This window comes from Solanum verrucosum, unplaced genomic scaffold (assembly GCF_900185275.1).
Source record: "Solanum verrucosum unplaced genomic scaffold, falcon-dt-bn FXZP01000019.1, whole genome shotgun sequence".
In the NCBI taxonomy this organism is placed as follows: Eukaryota; Viridiplantae; Streptophyta; class Magnoliopsida; order Solanales; family Solanaceae; genus Solanum; species Solanum verrucosum.
In genome coordinates, this window is record NW_026020191.1 from 107258 (window position 1) to 116132 (window position 8875).

At 33.0% G+C, this 8875-nt stretch overlaps 1 pseudogene; it reads left to right on the plus strand.

Moving 5' to 3' along the window:
• Positions 1–682: 682 nt before the first annotated feature.
• LOC125829398 (uncharacterized) lies at positions 683–3259 on the plus strand (annotated as a pseudogene).
• Positions 3260–8875: the final 5616 nt, after the last annotated feature.

An 8875-nucleotide genomic window follows, 5' to 3' on the forward strand; every position in this document is an offset into this window, starting at 1 on the left:
TATCCCAATATCATTCAATGTGGTAAATTGAAATGTATCATTTTATAATTTTTATTTTGATTATAAAGAATTGTATTGAAATTCTTTTAATTTTCTGTTTTAGGTTCTTGCTTAGTCTTAAAAACTTTGTATCAAGTAGAAGTCATCCAGAATGTTGCATTGCAGAGGGACAATGGATACAAAAGATCATGACATTCTGCTCAAGATACTTAGATGATGTGGAGACAAAGTCTAATCGACCATTAAGAAATAATACATTGTCTAATGAAACAATGGATCTGGAGGGTCATCGATCAAGTAAAGAGAAAGGATTTATTCTTGATGACATTACACATGCTCAAGCACACAAACATGTTTTATTTAATCTTGCCTCCACAACTCCATATCGTGAGTAAGTATTAAATTATTGGTCATGCTTAGTAATTAATTATTAGGTAATAGAATCGACAAGTGCTTCTATTAAGTATAAATGTATTTTACTTTTGCAGAGAACATATAAAAGAAATCAAGAAGGGAAATCCTCGTCTATCAAGACATGATGTGGATCGAATTCACAATGAAAGATTTCAAATATGGTTTAGAAATCATGTAACTATGAACAAACTAAAATATCATCATATATGCATTACTATAGCTATAATAAAAAAAAATTAACTATACTTTTAAATGGTAGGTTGAGAAGATGCATTTGGCTGGTGAACAAATACCTCAAGATATTCAACATTTAGTTGTTGGCCCATCAGAGCAAGCAAAAAGGATGACGGGATATATATGTAATGGAGTTAGATACTTGACAAAATCTCATGATGCCAAGAGAAAAACTCAAAATAGTAGTATAATGGTAAAAGCAACCACTCAAAGTTATGCGAGTGCAAGAGATAAAAATCCCATATTGGCAGATGTTTCTTTTTATGGGATCCTCACAAACATAATTGAGTTGTATTACACCAAGAAGTTCAAGTTTGTATTATTTACCTGTAAATGGGTGAACAACAATAAAGGGCTTATTGAGAAAGATGATTATGGATTTACTCTTCTGAATTTTAATCATCTACTCTACACAAAACAACATTTATCAAATGAATCTTTCATCTTTGCTTCTCAAGCTCAACAAGTTTTTTATGTCGATCATCCAATGGAAAATGAGTGGCAAATTGTTGTTAAATTTAAGCGAAGAGATTTTTATGATTTAGGTGAAGATACACCATCAATTGAGCATAAGGAAGGCCATATGGAATTGTGGCCTGAGCAACAATTGGATGACACTACATTTGAAAGTGAAGACGATATTGAATGGGTTAGACATGGAGTACCAGGAATAGAGATCGACCCACAAACTTTGGAATGTAATGAAGCATTCGATGAAGATGATGATACATCTAAATTTTTATTACTATTATGTTATTATGATTATTTTAATTTAGATTGTTATTGAACAATATAAATTTTTTCATTTTTTACTATGTCATTCAATTGTTAAAATCTCGTATGGTTATGTGTTTTGTTATTCATATGCTTATGTGTCTTATTATTTAACTTGATAGTTAGATATTATTTTTGTACTTTTGGATTGTAGAAAATATTTTTCAATTTGCAGGTATCATAGCTCTTGAGCAAATTTTATTGAAATGGCAAGAAAAAGACAAAGAAATTCTATTCAAGGTGAGGTTTTATATAACTCTCTGGAGCAACAAGAACAACAAATGGGAAGTGCATCAATGCCCCAACCACCTCAAAATTGGCCACGAAATGAAAAAGAAGTGCATCCTGATAACATCTCAAGAAATGATTCACATAATTTAGAAAATCTTCCAGGTATGAAATATCCATAATATCTTTTCTTCCTTTTGTAGTACAAAGTATTGGATAACTCATTCTTATAAGTACTGATTTTTTTTTCTTTTTTATCTTCAATTATTCACAGATTTTAGTGAGAGTGGGGAGCAGTCTAAGCGATCTAGGGGTCCCACTATGATGCACTCAGGATGGGAAAAAGATGGTGGCATTTTACATGTTGAGTTGAATGATCTTGGCCAACCTATTGGGCCAGAAGGATGTAGATTGAGTTCAAAACTTGGCGTCTTAGCACGAAATGACATTTTAGCTCCATTAAATCATAAAGATTGGAGGCTTCTGCCTGATCTCTACAAGAAAAAGATATGGACAGATATAAAGGTTCTTAGAAAAAGAAAAAAACATTAAGATATTTATTATTTTTGTAATATTCTAATATAAATATGTTATATATTGATGTTTGTAAGAAAATACTGATGCAACTGAGGATATGAAGCGTATTTTGATGATGTCAGTTGGATCTAAATGGAGAGAATGGAAGCATGAAGAAAAAAGCAGTGGTTATGACTCATACACCAATGATGTTGAACGCTTAGCTAATCGTCCAGATAGGGTTGAAGAAGATCAATGGCGTGCACTAGTACATTATTGGAGCTCAACTAATGCAAAGGTATTCTCTCATCATCAATCATCTTCTGATATGACATGGAGTTTAGACTATTCTCTAATGGGTTGAGTTATATCTAACTTTTTCAGAAAAAGAGTGAGAGGAACAAAGAAAGTCGGAAGAAGTTGACTATGCCACACACATCAGGAAGAAATAGTTATTCTCAAATTATAGATAATGTATAACATAATCATTATCTACTTTCTACAATTATATACTAATGCACGTTTTTAAAAATATTTTTTTTTCAATCTCTTACAATTCAAACAGATGACAAAGGAGAAGGGTGTAAAACCAACTCGTATAGATGTGTTCAAAAAAACATATACGAAAAAGAACAATGAACCAATAAATAAAGAAACTAGTGAAGTTACGGTAAATTCTCATTCTTTATAAATGTACAGTATGTTATTCCATCAATATTTTGTTAACTATATCTTGCTTTACTTTTCTTTTATAAAGAAAGAAATGAATGATCTTGCTGAGGTATATCCTGAGTTAAATGTACCTGGAAGTGCTCCAAATGATATGTACTCACAAGTAATGGGGCTAGACACTCATGGAAATGCCCGAACTCTAGGAAAAGGAGCAGCTCCAAGTTTTGTTTATGGCCCATTATATAAGCGATCCCAAAATGAGCAAAGAGATTTTGATAAGAGTGGTGAGATAGAAGTTCAAAAAGTAACCTCTACTCTGAAATTTGAGATGGAGGAAAAGTTATTTGAAGCGAAAGAAGATTTGAATGTTAGCTATAATGGCCAGATCTGTTTGCCGAATTCCTATTCATCCTTCAACTGAGTGGTAGCATGTTTTAAACTTTTGTTATTTATAACTGAACAGAAGTACTTAGTATTGTCATTGCCAAGCCTATTCCATGTTTTTTTGCTCTTCTGTTGTAAATAATTTTTAGCCAATTAAGATGATTGTCGAAATTTTTTGTACTTCTTTTTCTCCTATTCTTGAAATTCAACATTTAATGTATTTGATAGTAGTTGATAGTAGTAGTTCGTGAGCTTACTTGAGAGCCTTTCGATCCTCATCAGATTCAGTTACATTAATCTTGAAAGCTTGAGCATTTAACCCTTCAAGCTTCTCTTCAAGTTTTTCAATCTCCTTACAACTTGTAACATACCACACTCTTGTATATGCACATTCCATCATGTTGCAATCTTTTCGTAGGAAGGATCTCCTGACAATGTTTGATTTTAAAGCTAACTCGAGATTTCTCAAGCCATTACAATCATACAACCAAGCTTTTGAAATAATATTATGAACTCCTTCACGCTCAATCCACCTTTTATCAAAGTAAAACCATTTTTTCTTCCTAATTGGTTTCGCATCAGAAGACAACATCAAGGTAGAATGATCTTATGCCTCAGTTTCAATATATTGCACATTCACATTCTTGAATTTAATTTTCCAATTAGGAGAGACTAAGACACGATCTAGCCTTTCCTGGATAGTATCATTCCAAAATAAAGCTAGACCTCCTGATAATCCCATCGGCTCCACAGTTATAGCGTGCACCATATTTACTTTTCTTTGTACCCTATTAATCGTGCTTTCTCTGTTTTTTGTTTCACTTAAGAAAATCATACTTGGAGAGTGAAGACACATTGTTTCCAGTTTATCCTTTTTTTTCCCTTCATTCTGATTGTCATTCCTTAGTTTCTTAAACTTATTATTTTCATTACAATGTTCAAATGCTAACGACTGAGATAAGCACTCAGAATAAGCCTCAAAAGCAGAAATACATACCTGATCTTTTGTTCCAGCTTGTATGGTATTGATTCCTTTATGACCTTCAATTTGATTAGCGATTATGATACCCTGGTTAATATTTTCTGTCAGGTCCTTTGTATTCATCTAGGCAGCATCTTCATTTTCCTTTATTGTGGCATCATATGTATTATTATCAAGTGGTAGTTTTGAGCATTTATCCTCCTCCCCCTAATCAATATTCAAAATTTGGGTCTTATTAGTAACAGAAGTTCCCCTCATAAGGTTCTATCTCCATATATAGGCTGCAATTGGTTTGATTCTTTTCTGTGCAAGGTATCCTCCTCATTTTCCTTAAGACCTGCAGCTTCTTTGCATTCATTTTGACATAATATATGGGCATTATCTTTCTTATACCCATGTGTGTATTAGTCGAGTCAACTCTTTGTATGTGTATCAATCTTTTTCCAGTTCATACATCTCTTTTCCCCTCAATTAACTTGGAATTTTTATTTTTCATCAGATTATGCCCCTCAGTACTATGTACTCCTTCATGTCTTTGATAATCTGCGAAAGCCAAATGATTCTTTGCTTTTATCCATGCCCCAAACTGATCCTTTTTTAGTGTGTCTGACCGTATATCCCAACTGTTGCAATCTTCTACTATATCTGCCCATGATTTGTGTCCGCTGCTTGAGGGGGCATGATTTCCAGTAGTCGTTGAAGCCTACAAAACAACATTCCATTGTTTTTGTGCTTCAACTTTTGAAATTTGTCCATCCTTATTCCTTTGCTTTACTGTTTTATTAATTTCTCACCTGATATTAACTTCCTCTTGGATATGATTGTAGATTTTTTCTTCTGTCCTTGATGAGTGTTTCCCTGAGTAGACTGTGCTTCTGTGATAAAAAAAAATTGGTTCAAAAATATGTCACATGGATGCCTTAGAAATTTTCCTTCAAGGAGCAGCTGGACACAACTAGTACATTCCATAATCACCGTTACTTGAACATCTTTCCCTTGGCCATGAACCTCCTTTCAATTTATTATTCACTCAACTCTCACTAACAATAAAAATTTTAAATTGCCAATGGATTGCTTAGATAAGTTTCTAATGATAATTGACTGATTAGTTAAGTTACTGGTACTCTGTTTCTTAATATTTTGATAACAAACTTTGCCCAGGCCTCAGTTTAAATCCTTTTGCATCTACCTCCTTCTCCTCATTAACTTTTATTTTCTCCAAAATTCTACAATTTATCATTGAGTGTCCTGGTTTCTTACAATCCTTGCAATACTTGAGAGTAACTAAATCTATTTTATTTTATAAGATAGTAGTATAAGGGATAACATTTATTTAGTTGTTTACCTCTCTAACAGATTTGTTAAGTTTTGTATTTTTTAAACTATTAAATTAAACAAACTAATATTTCTTCTTAGGAAAACACGGCCGGGAAGACGGGAAGAAGTGCAGTTGGCCAAGGAAAAAAAAGTGGGTAAGTCGGAAAAAATTACATGACAACATTTTTTGGAGAAAAATCTATAATTATTGTTATTTCATTGATTCATCGATCGTTTGTTGTAGAGAAAATTATTATTTGTAATTCACAATTTGTTCTAGTTAAAAAGGAAATAATTTCATTTATTCATAATTCTTTTTTTTATGTGAATTTTTTGTACAGAGTTTTTGAAGGGGAACGATTGAGGTGATCAATTACTAGCAACAAGATGCTTGACCTGTGGATTGATGGTTTTACAAAGCTATTTCATGTTTTATTCAAAAAATTAAGAGATCTAATCCAATTAGGAGTTGATAAAATGTGAAAAGCAGGTGGTTTTGAAATTATTAGCATCTAGTTATATTTCAATTTTACTTGAGATAGAACACATTATTTACTTTGAGATCATATAACTTTTACTGGACACTTATTATATTGCTACTTTGCTATTTGGTTATATTATTAAGATTCATTTGATTTATGTATAATTTAAGTTTGTGTCAAAATAGAAATTATAGAGAGCTTTAGTATTGATATTTTAAAAAATTTGGTGCTGCTATTAATCTAAATAAAGAAATATTTAAAGAAAATTTGCAAAATATTATATAAATGTCACTAAGTTTTTCGACATTTAACATTTTATTTGCTGACATTGGTTAACATGCAAAAATTTATTGTGACATTTTATATTAGCCCAAAGTAAATGTCGTAAAGAAACTTTTATCAACATTAATCTAAATGTTAGAAATTTAAAGTGATGTTTAGTAAATGTCAGAGATTTCTTATTCACATTTACCGAAATGCAGAAAATAAATGTCGTAAATTCCTAATTGACGTTTCTCTAAATGTCACAAAATAAATGTCATATATTTACTATCAACATTTACCTTAATGTTGCAAAATGAATGTCGTAAAATTATTGTTGACATTTATCAAAATGTCATAAATTTCATATTGACATTTACCTAAATGTCACAAAATAAATGTCATAAATGCTTAACGACATTTAGGTAAATGTCGAAAATTTCCCGACACTGAAATAAACGACATTTGATCCAAATGTAAATTAAATGTTGGAAAATTAATTTATGACATTTAAACAGCTGAATACAACATTTATATAATGTCGTCGTATCTCAACTTTCTCGTAGTGTATGAACAAGAATAAGAATTATGAACTATGGTTACTGAAGAAGCTTTACTTAGTATGGGTAAGATTTATGGAGTCTTATTCATGCATTGCACAAGTATGCTTTAAGGGTATTTATGATATGTTCCTCTTATGTTATGATGATATGTATGTTGAATATGCTTATGACTTGTGCTTTTCCACTATCTTCATAATGATGTTTAAACTTAGTAAATTGCATGCATTCAACTAAAATGTCCTTTTTAGCATGTTCTCAATGTTTTTATGCATTGCTATCATACTTAGTGCACTTTTCTACTAACACCTACTTTTCCTACATTTTTTCCAAGTGTAGGGTTCGGTTCTCAAGGTGCTAATCATTGTGGCTAAAAGTTTGGATCTACTTATTCTCCTAGCTTGTTGGTAAGTCCTCATGATTCGAGGATGTATGTTATCTTTTTGTAGTTCCTTTCTTATATTTCTTTTCGGATTATGTTGTATGGGTTGTGTCTCTTTTTCTCATTAGAATATTGTAATAGATGGCTATGTTGAGACTTAGAGTCTAGACTTCCTCTTCTCTTTAAATGAAATTTTTAGACTTGAAATGTGATTTTACTCTTATTATTATATTGTTTATGTTATGATATGCTAAGTGGCTTACATGGAGCCTTTTGGGGTTCTATGTGCCTTGTTACATCTTGGGGGTACCCTGGGTCGTGACACCCAGTCGTTAACATCAAACTCTAGATCCCTTCTTCTCACATCGGCATAGAACTTTTGCCGATTTTGAGCCGTTTTCAAAATTTCCCTTATAAGCTAAACTTTATCCATGGCCTCTTGTACCACTTTGGGACCTATCAGGGCAACTTCACCGACCTCAAACCATTCTATGGGAGACCTACACCTCCTCCCATATAAGGCTTCAAATGGAGCCATACTGATACTTGAGTGATAATTGTTATTGTAAGTAGACACAATCAATGGCAAATGGTCATCCCAATTTCCCTTATAATCGATCACACAAGCCCTTAACATATCTTCCAAAGTGTGGATTGTGTGCTCCGCTTGCTCATCAGTTTGGGGATGAAAATTTGTGATAAGCTTAACCTAAGTTTCAAGACCCTTTTGGAATGACTTCCAAAACTGAGAAGTGAATTGGGTACCACGATCGAAAATAATGGACAAAGGCACTCCACGCAACCTTACTATTTCTCTCAAGTATAACTTGACATAGTCCTTTGCCGATTAGGAAACCTTGACGGAGAGGAAATGAGCCAATTTCGTCATCCCATCTATTATCAACCAAATCAAATCATGTTAGCGTCGGGTGAGAGGAAAACCAACTATAAAATGCATATTCAAGTCTTCCTACTTCCAAGTAGGAATGGTAATATCTTGGGACAAACGTCCCGATTTCTGATGCTCAACCTTCACTTGTTTGCAATTTGGACACTAGTAACAAATCCCGCAATATTCTTCTTCATCCCATTCCACCAATAGACTTCCCGTAAATCACAGTACAACTTGGTGGCTCCCGGGTGAATGGAATACTACGAACTATGGGCTTATGCTAAAATTTGTTCCCTCAATTTCATCCACTTTTGGAACACATAATCGACCTTGGTATTTAAGCACCCCATATCTCCCTTGGGAGAAAGCCTCAACAGATTTCTTAAGTACCGCCTCTTTTAATTCTACCAAAACTAGATCAAGACCTTGCTTGTCTCCACATCCTCCACAAAAGGAGGATTCGGAACCATTGGGAACCATAACACCACCTTTCATGGAGTCCACTAGTTGAACACCTAATCGAGCCAATCTATGAACATCTCGAACCAACTCTTTCTTTTCTTCTTCAATGTGAGCAACACTACCCATAGATAATCGACTAAGAGCATCAGCTACTACATTAGCTTTACCAGGGTGATAAAGAACGATAATGTCATAATCTCTCAATAACACGAGCCACCTTCTTTGGCGAAGATTCTAATTTTTTTTATTAAACACATATTGCAAACGCTTGTGATCAGTACACACATCTACATATACTCCATACAAATAGTGTCT